We start from the raw sequence: 9180 nt of genomic DNA on the forward strand, positions 1-9180 counted from the left end.
ACTAAGTGCTGTATCATTCCACTATGTTTCTTTATCTGGTGTTTGGGGTACTATTTTTTTCTTGGTATCCTGCTCTGTTACTGTTTGCCTGTGTTCAGCCTCAGCGCCATATCTGCCTACATGTAAATATAGCATTTCTCCCTCCCACCTCCTCTTAATTCCACAGTTGTGTTAGTGCTACCTCCCACACTGTGCCTCCCTCTCCGTTGCTTGTATATTTGTTTGCCTTTTTGCACTTTTCGATGTCCACCATAATGTGTTTTTTTTTGGTAGGATATTCGTTTGGTTTTGGGCTTCCTCGTAAGGGTAATTGGGCTTGTTTTTTTTAGCCACCCAATTCTCAACATTCAACTTTAATTTTGGCCCTCGTGCCATTTCTTGTCCCAAACAGACCGTGTCCGTGCACTAAGATCTGAGTCTGGCGTAATTCTGGAAGTGGAGAGGACAGTCCACATGGTTGTCAGCATTCAGCTCAAAATGTAGCCTGTAGTTTATATTTGTTATTTTCATGGGCATTTTCTCTGCTCCTGTTGCAAGGAACAGCCACGGCTCCAAGAGCTTGGAGGCTGCGGGGAGAGGTGCTGGCCCCAAATGCTGCGGCTGCTGCTTGGGAGACAATTTATTTGCAACTATTTGTCTATTTCACGTTTGAAATTGTGGTGTACTTTACAGCGCTGGCACCACCAACAAAGAAAATTCTGTTTACTATGGCATAGATCAGATCTTTGACGCTGAACTCATATAAGGGAAAACTCTGTTCTCCCACTCCCTCGCGGGCTCTGCCCTCCTCCATTTCCACTGGCTCCCTTTATTCCTTCTTGTATACTCCCATCGCTCTTACTTGCTCATACCCCCTCACGCAGCTTTCTCTTTCCTGCACCTACTGTGTTTCTTTTTGTTTGTTTTGACATCATTAGCCTATATTCTTTTTCTGCTTTTTCATTCCTCCTTTCTCTTTTCTGCTCCCCATTCATTTAAAGTTCCTTGCACAGCTGTCATCTTATAGCGTTCTCTCCCCACAAACTGCCCCTACTTATTTCCTTTCCCAATCTTCATTTATTTCATTTCCTGGTTTAGACCTGCCTTTCTCCTTTCCTGCCGAATTTAATTTCATTCTATGGTCCTTATCTTTTTGCAGTTCTGTTTTCCATATGGTAATTCCCCACTGTTAGTCCTCTAAACAGTGCTGCCGCTGCGTCTCTATTCATACATCCACTACACTCCAACCAAAACACACAGGTATAAGACATTGTCATTTACAAAGCCAATAGCTCGAAATCTCACAGTGCCAGACCTATCGCGTTGCAAATGCTTGTTGTTTCTTATGCCTCAGAATCGTTCTCTGTTTCTCGTCTTTCTGTCGATAGCTTTCTTCATCTTTATGTCTATGTCCGTCTTTGTAACATTCCCAACGCCGTCACCCCCTTCTTTCATACCTCACGGTACTTTTCTGTTGCCCTGTCGTAACTGCTTTGTCTCTCTCAAGAAAGTAGTGGCATATGCATACATTACAGGACAAACCTTCAGGCCTTTTGAAAAGGCAAGGCAGGTGGGAAATGGCCCCCACACAAGACTTTACAGGTGGATTCTTCTATCTCCAGACAAGAAGGGATTTCTGTGGTCAGGATCTTTGGAGGGTTCAAGGATCTGACTGAGACAGAAAATGGGCCCGAGGAACAAAATAAAGGTGTTTCCCATCACCAAAATAGATTGCTTAGACAGTGGGCCTCTTTTTCAAATTGGGGCGGTTTTGAGCTTGTAAAGTCACACAGTGTAGGAGTTTTGGAAGGTGTGGTGAGCTGCATGCATTGATGGTTGCTGTAGGCAATGTTTATGATATCAAAGAAATCAATGCTAAAAACAAGCCTACAAGACCGTAAAAGAGACGAAAATATGTCCCATACACTGTCCTGAAATAGCAGTTTTTTCTGGCACTGCTTGATTAGCCTATAGTCCTATAGGCCAATGCAACACTGTATAGTCCTGCTACTGCCCTGGCTCGTGCATGGCATTTTTAGGTCTCGTAAAAAAGGCAGCGCATGCGCTGCCTCTCGAGGCATTAAGTAATCTGTATGGTGGGTGAAAGTCCGCCTATTGCCCGGTTCTTTCTCCTGCTGCTTGCCATTTGTTGAATGTTAGCATAGCTCCTGTTAGCTGGCTTTTTATTGGCACTCGATCTGTAACTGACTTCCATGTAGTCCGGAAGCAGCGGCGCCTAATTACTGTTTTTGCTCGCCAGATCGCACTCATTGTTTGTCTCTGCATTTTTGCCTGATATAAACATTGCAGTGCCTCAAGGCGCATGCGCAAGGCTGGGGCAGGAGCCGGGCAACGTATGCTGCTTGTTATAGCGTTAACTCGAGCGGAAGGCAGGAGTGCGCATTACCCGAGCCCCAGTTGCATTAAAGACGGGCACATGAATTTTTGGGCCCGGGGAGAGAAGTGATTCGTTCAGAATCACAGGATGCTTGAACGGCGGTGCCGAGACTCGAACCAGGTTTAGCAGCTTCAAAGTCTGAAACTGTAGCCATTCTGCTGTGTTGTTGAACAGCCGAGTATCTGCATATTCTGGAACTTTTGTTGAAGTGCTTCTGTTCTGACGGTGAGGGCGACATTACAGGCCCCAGCTCGCCTCGGTTCACATCCAGGGTCATTGTTGAAAAGTAACTGTGAAAGCTTCTCCCAGCCTGAGCTGCTTTGGACCTGAGGCGATGGGGGACGCGTGTCCAAGCTTGTCCCAGGAAGGAGCGCCCACCCCAGGATGTCAACATCGGTGATAAGATGGTTTCTTTCTTCTCGTGCCCATCTGTTGGGTTCCTTCCACCCCTCTGCCCGCGGGTGCAGCCAGGGCCAGGGCAGAGCGCCTCGGGCGGGCAGACTTCTAGCCAAAGCAGGAGAGGCTCCGGCCCTTCCCAGCCCCCCCTCTGTGGGAAGCTTCTTTGGTGCACTCCAGAGTGCGAGATCCAGGGCCGACTTTCAGAATAAACAAAGAAATATTTCTGAGATTTTACTCATGTCTATGCTGTCAGGGCTATTCAAGTTGTTCATTTCATATTAGAGGTGTGGGTCTCCGAGTCTCACATGCACACAATGTGATACTATACCACACACAGTTCTCTCATGACAGCAATGCACGGTAACACGCAGTCTCTGTGGCACAATCGGTTTGCGCGTTCGGCTGTTAACTGAAAGGTTGGTGGGTCAAGCCCACCCAGGGACGTGTTTTTTTTTTAAACTGTACCTCAGCTGAAATTACAAACATGTTTTCTTTACATTTCCAGGGTAAATTTAAAACTACCCTTCTCCTGACAGTAAAGCTGAGTTCTAACGTAAACTTTTATGTGATCCATTCAGGGCTCGAGTTGGGGTACCACGCGGGTGGACGGCGTCCGCCCACTTATTTTACCGGGTGGACGCAGTCCCCCTGACAAACAGCTGGACTTCACACTTTGGCCTCTCTGGGACGAGATCGGAGCTCACTCAGTACGCTGCTCACGTGCTGACTTCTCAGATGCAATCGCATCCGTCCCCCCAGTAGCTTGCCTGTTAATTAAATTGCTTTTTTGAAACAACTGCTAACCATCCCTGCTTTGTAAAACATAAAAAACACCTCCCACCGTTTTCAGTTGACCCTCTTTAAAAAGCGGGACATGAGCTACATTTCTTGAAATTTGCTGGGACAGCTGGTTAAAAACTGGGACCGTCCTGGCAAAACGGGGACGCCTGGTCACCCTACCCAGGACGCGGGTAAGGTAAGCAGCCCCCAATATAATAACTCTACATGGGGGAAAAAAGTTGCATCTTTGTTTAAATAGCGATTCTGTTTTCAGCTGATCCTCGTTAATTTCTTGCAAACTAACAAGAATCAGCTAAAAACACAAGCACTTGTTTTCACCCAATCATCACCCCTCCCCTCCAGTCCTTCTCTCCTGGTTTACTTTTCAATTTGTGAATAGCACTTTGTACAGCTCCAGACACTTAACACGCATTTGGAATGCAATAAGTCTCGCATTTGCGAGAGTTTTAGCCATTAGCATTGTAAATAACAATGCCTTTGGATTTATGTTTTAAAAACCAAAACATAAATAAAATGCATTGTCATTTACAATGCCAATAGCTCAATCTTGCGTAAATGCGAGACCTATTGCATTGCAAATGCTTGTTTTATTTCCGATTCAGTAGGTGGGTTACTGCCAGTTCCCACCCTTCCCTCCCTCCAGCAAACATACAATGCCAGGCGCTTCTTGGCTGTGAGCCTCTTCTGTGCCACTCCTGCTTAGCTGACACATGTTCCGTCTGTGTGAACTGCATTCACTCTCCAGGCCCCAAACCTTGTCTTTGGAGTCCCACAACAAACCCTGTCATTTTGGACCGAGTGAAGGCAAATTTCGCTGGGTTTCAATAGTACCTGGCTGCACCATGCAGTAAGTCCACTGACGTTTCCAAGACCCTCGGTGAGCTGTACCACACAATCCTCCTGGTGGTGAACGGCGTTCTTTTATGGTAACCATGTGGCAGCCGGTCCAAGTGCGATGGCTGGCGGGTGTTCGTGTAAGCTGTAGGTGAGGGAGAGAGGTGGCCCCTTCTGGGGTTGAGGGCTTAGTCCTGTGCACCCGCTGCTGAGTTGCTCCAACTATTCCTTTTGTTAAGATCCCGGAGCAGCCACTTGCCTGCCTGACAGTCCTGCACTCGTTTACTCTGCTACTGTTACGCACACACAATTGAGTGGCTAAAACAGTCTGTCTGTATCATAGCGCTGTCAGCGCACCTCTTGGCGCCTAATCGGGAGTGCTGCTTGTGGGGCCAAGAAAACACATCCTGAAGGTGTCCAGTTGCGGATAGAAGAGCTGTGGATCCTGGGGGCCATCGGTGATGCAAACACAGGACCACTCTCTTAGTCCCCCCACAATGATGGAAACCTTTCATCAAACAAAGCCCTTGGCAGTTGCCAAGATGCCAGGATCTGTGCCAGTGACCTGAGCAGCCTGCACAGGCTCAAGCAATGAGCTAAACCCAAACTGTGGCTCTCTCGCTCTGGACTCATCCTCACTCTGTCTCTTCCTACACTCCTTTGCCCGTCACTCTCTGTTTACTCCTCCACCATGCATCCTTTCTTTCTGCTTCCTCCTCATAAACCTTCAGACACGTATACTGCTCGTTCTCTTGGCCAAGCCCTTAATACATTAAGGAATTGTATGATGTATTTAATCTATTTTTGGCTCTTAAGGGTATGTTGAGGCAAGTTGACAGATATTATTGACCGAGACGTACAATATAGAATTCATGAAAGTAATACGGTGCCCACAAATAAATTCCTTCCAAAGATATATATTCCTTTTATAGGGACTACTTTGTCTGACCTCACCACATGCCTCGCAGAGGAAAGGTCGTTAAGGTTGAGCCACGGTATATAAAATAGTGCAACATTTTTGAAACCAGGGGACACATATTTGACTTTGAAACCTTCTTTAAGTTTTAGTGTGGAGAAGTTCGTTCTAAAAACATTTGGTTTCTCGGTTTCTTTTTCTGTGATTCAAATGTCAAATCAGAACTGTAAATCTTTTCAGGAAGGCAATGGATGTCAATGCTTATCTTCCCATCCCATTTGTATGAAATACAGCAAAGCATTCGAACTTCCGCATTGGTATATGGTATATATATTCCAGGCACTCAAATACTTCTTCTGTCGCATAGTGTCAATTTCAACCACAAAATATAGCGTTGGGACTTCAGCAATGCACCTTTGTCGATTTTATGTGGGTCTGGGCTCTTTACTGAACACCCTGGAGCACATTTTAGAGCGCGCTGCTCATGTATCAGAATATGGGGGTTTGCACAGTGGCGTAACATACACCACCGCAACCCCCTCCTTGCAGGGGTGGGGGAAGGGCGAGCCCCAGGACAGTAACCTGGTCTGAGAGCTTTTGACTGACTCCGGAGGGGGGCTCCTCCATGCACTTTGCAGGGGGCCCCCTCAACTTTCGTTACACCACTGGCTTTGCAGGAATTACAAGTGTGTGGCCAAATGAAGTGGGATCAAGGAGAAGTTCTCCTGCTAGCTACTTATTGTGCCCTTGTTAACGCGGGATTACTGGTTACTAGTTACCTTACCAAATCCCAAACTAAGTCGACTGAATCGTTGGTACCTGTCATTGAGTAAAAGGTAATCTAACAATAAGTCAATCAATTTAAGAACTTACACCACTCTAAATGACCACTGACCAAATTTAAGTTTCAAAGATTTAATATAAAGTCAAAGATAACTGAAGATACAAACTTCTCAAACTCAGATTCAGAAGATAAATGGGTATCACTATGAACATGAACTTTTTGAATAGTCTGAGTCTGAAAAACAGAATAATGAGTACAACTTCCAATAACATAAGCGTTGCCAAAATGGATACAAGTTGCAACCTCAAAGTCATTACAGAAAAGAAAATTAATGGTTAGTCTGTCCCTACACTATACTAAGTGACATCCCTACTTAACAAGATCTTTACCCCTCTAGGTGTCAGCCGTGGTGACTTCCTAAGAAGATCACGCACTTCTCTTTGTCTCTTCTCTGATAATGGGTATCTCCTGATCAGCCTATCTGCCTACCCATCCGCTTCCTTAGGCTCCCAAAATCATCTGCTCTGCTCTCCTCCCGGGTCTCTTTCCCTAATACCAAATCACATTTCGGATAGGAACGCCCCTTGGGACGCCCCTCACGTGGTACATCTTTGCGCGGTAAACTCCATGATGGTACTCTTCAAGACCCTCGTTAAAGTTGACCTTGGTTCCCAGGCTTCTTCTCCAGTGCGCCGATACCCCCTGAAATTCCTGGAAACTCCTACAGGCCTGCGCCAAGCGCCACTGAACAAAGTCCCTTTCATTCGAGCTGATTAGGACCCTCGCACCTGCATACAGTTCGTCCTGCAGTGGGCCTCAAATTCCAGACTCCACCATATCTTTAGGTCGTAAAACACACTCAAAGCTCGGTGCTGGACACCTCTCGACTTCTTCCCTAACGAGCACATGGCAGTTCAAACGATATGACATTATCAGTTCAGGCCTACTTGATTTACATGAAGCAGGTCCCTGCACTCTTAAAACATTAACTTGATTTAAACAGCAACATTCTTAACTAGCATACGTTTCTAAAATAACACATCTATAAAGCATATATTTTAAACTTAATTCGATAATACATTTGTGGAAGAACCAGGTTAACTCCATCTCACATTATTTTAGCAGCACGTTTAGATTTGCTGTGAATTGCCCTAAGGCCTACACAATATACTGGATTTTTAGAGTTCTATTCAACTCTAACATGATTCCTTTAACATGAGAACATGAGGTTTTCATTTTCATTCCAACATTTCTACATTAATCTCACACAGTTATGATTATTGTTACTCTACTTAAACATTCCATACATTTCACTACTGAACATAAGACACTCTGTATATTTCACTTCTAAATATAAAACACTCGTGTGTAAACATGTTTAAACTAACTACGTGCTTGTAAATATGGTGCACTTATACATTTTTCAGACTTGTGCTCTCTCAATCCCCCCTTTGATGACCTTCAGGGGTCATCACCATCAAGACACCATCACAAAATGTAGAACCCTTCAAAGTGAAGTCGTGGCAGTGCCACCTCTTTTCATTGTCTCTAATGCCTTTAGACTCCTGTATTGGGTGTCCTGCATCGCTGTCAACCTTTCCTCCTGTTTCCTCATAGTTCTCTGCAACCTATTTGCTCTATACCACTGATACAAACGCACCAATCCCCACAAAGTGATTACACAAATCACAATTATGATGATGGGTTTCAGTATGTACCAAACGATACCCTTTCCTAAGTTTGCAAACCAACCTCCAACTTTACCCATTCCATGACCTACTTTTTCCCACACATTTATCTTTGTCAGATCCTCGATTTCGTAGTGTATGGCAGTGATGTTTCGTATGTACTTCTCTAGAGGTTTTGAATTGTCTGGAATGTAAGTGCAGCACTCCTGGACCTTCAAAGCCTTACAGACTCCTCCCTCTTCAGCTAACAGAACGTCTAAAGCAAGTCGGTTCTGAAGAACCATTGCCCTAATCGATTGCATCTCACCTTCTATCAGCATCAATGATCTAGCAGTACTGGCAGATAGCCTATCTACGACTGTAGCTAACCTCCTGATCTTAATGTCATTCAATATCAGTCCTAAGATAGGGAATGCAGCACCGAGTACATCTCCAACTACTTCTGCTGCACCCAGCCCTCTCTTCCACCTAGTTGGTGTTTCTTTCTTTGTCGTTTCTAAATTCTCAACATGATATATTTTAGGGAAGACAACAGCCAGATAGCATGATCCATACCAATTATCTGGTAGCTTCACATAGGCATTTCTTCCACATACAAAATATACATTTGGAATTGCTTGCATCCCTTTCAAAAAATCCTTAGAGTAATACTCCAGTTGAAAGGCATGTTCACAATTGACTTGACCTACATAAAAATTCTCATAATAGGAGTAACTCCTGTGGATGCACAGTTTCCCCCGTTTCTCCTTATCTAAAGCAATTGGACCAATACTACCCTTTCTTTGATGTGCCCTTTCCTCCTTGGTCCAATCTGTTTCCCATTGTCCTGAGGCCTTCAGAATCTTCTGCCTCCTGTATCTAGTATCTACCTGCCCTATAAACTTTTTCTCAATTTCTGACACTTGACAAGTCAGATTGTTTCTTCGAGCATGTGAAGTATCTAACGTTTTCCATGGAATAAACCATTTGTGTAATCTGTCTTCGCTTTTGTAGTAGTCCCACTTGTTCAAATGCTTGAAATTCGGGACCTCTGGCAATGTCGAGTCGAAATTCGAGAAATAATACTCAAATCCTTCTCGTCCATAAAATATGCTCAACAACAAACTGCATGTGATTCCATATGTCAATGGAAGATGATGGTATCTGATACCCTCCTCTACCGAAGCTGGTAATTGCATACAAACGTAGCAATTCTTCACCTCCATGACATCGACGTATTCATAAAGCAATTTAGCATAAGCATTTGACCTGTAATTTCCCTGTGACTCATCTGTGTGTAACCTTTTTATTTCTGCATCTAACAACGCTTTGCCTTTATCATTGATGTTTCCCTTATCATTAACAATAGTGGTTCTCGGTGTTGACACTCCCTTGACCTCCT

General features: G+C 44.6%; 1 non-coding gene across 1 annotated transcript; it reads left to right on the top strand.

Annotated features, from left to right (window-relative positions):
- The first annotated feature begins 3146 nt into the window (after positions 1–3146).
- Positions 3147–3220, top strand: TRNAN-GUU (transfer RNA asparagine (anticodon GUU)). Its single transcript has one exon. It is a non-coding gene; the product is annotated as a tRNA-Asn (tRNA).
- Positions 3221–9180: the final 5960 nt, after the last annotated feature.

This window comes from Lissotriton helveticus, chromosome 10, assembly GCF_964261635.1.
Source record: "Lissotriton helveticus chromosome 10, aLisHel1.1, whole genome shotgun sequence".
In the NCBI taxonomy this organism is placed as follows: Eukaryota; Metazoa; Chordata; class Amphibia; order Caudata; family Salamandridae; genus Lissotriton; species Lissotriton helveticus.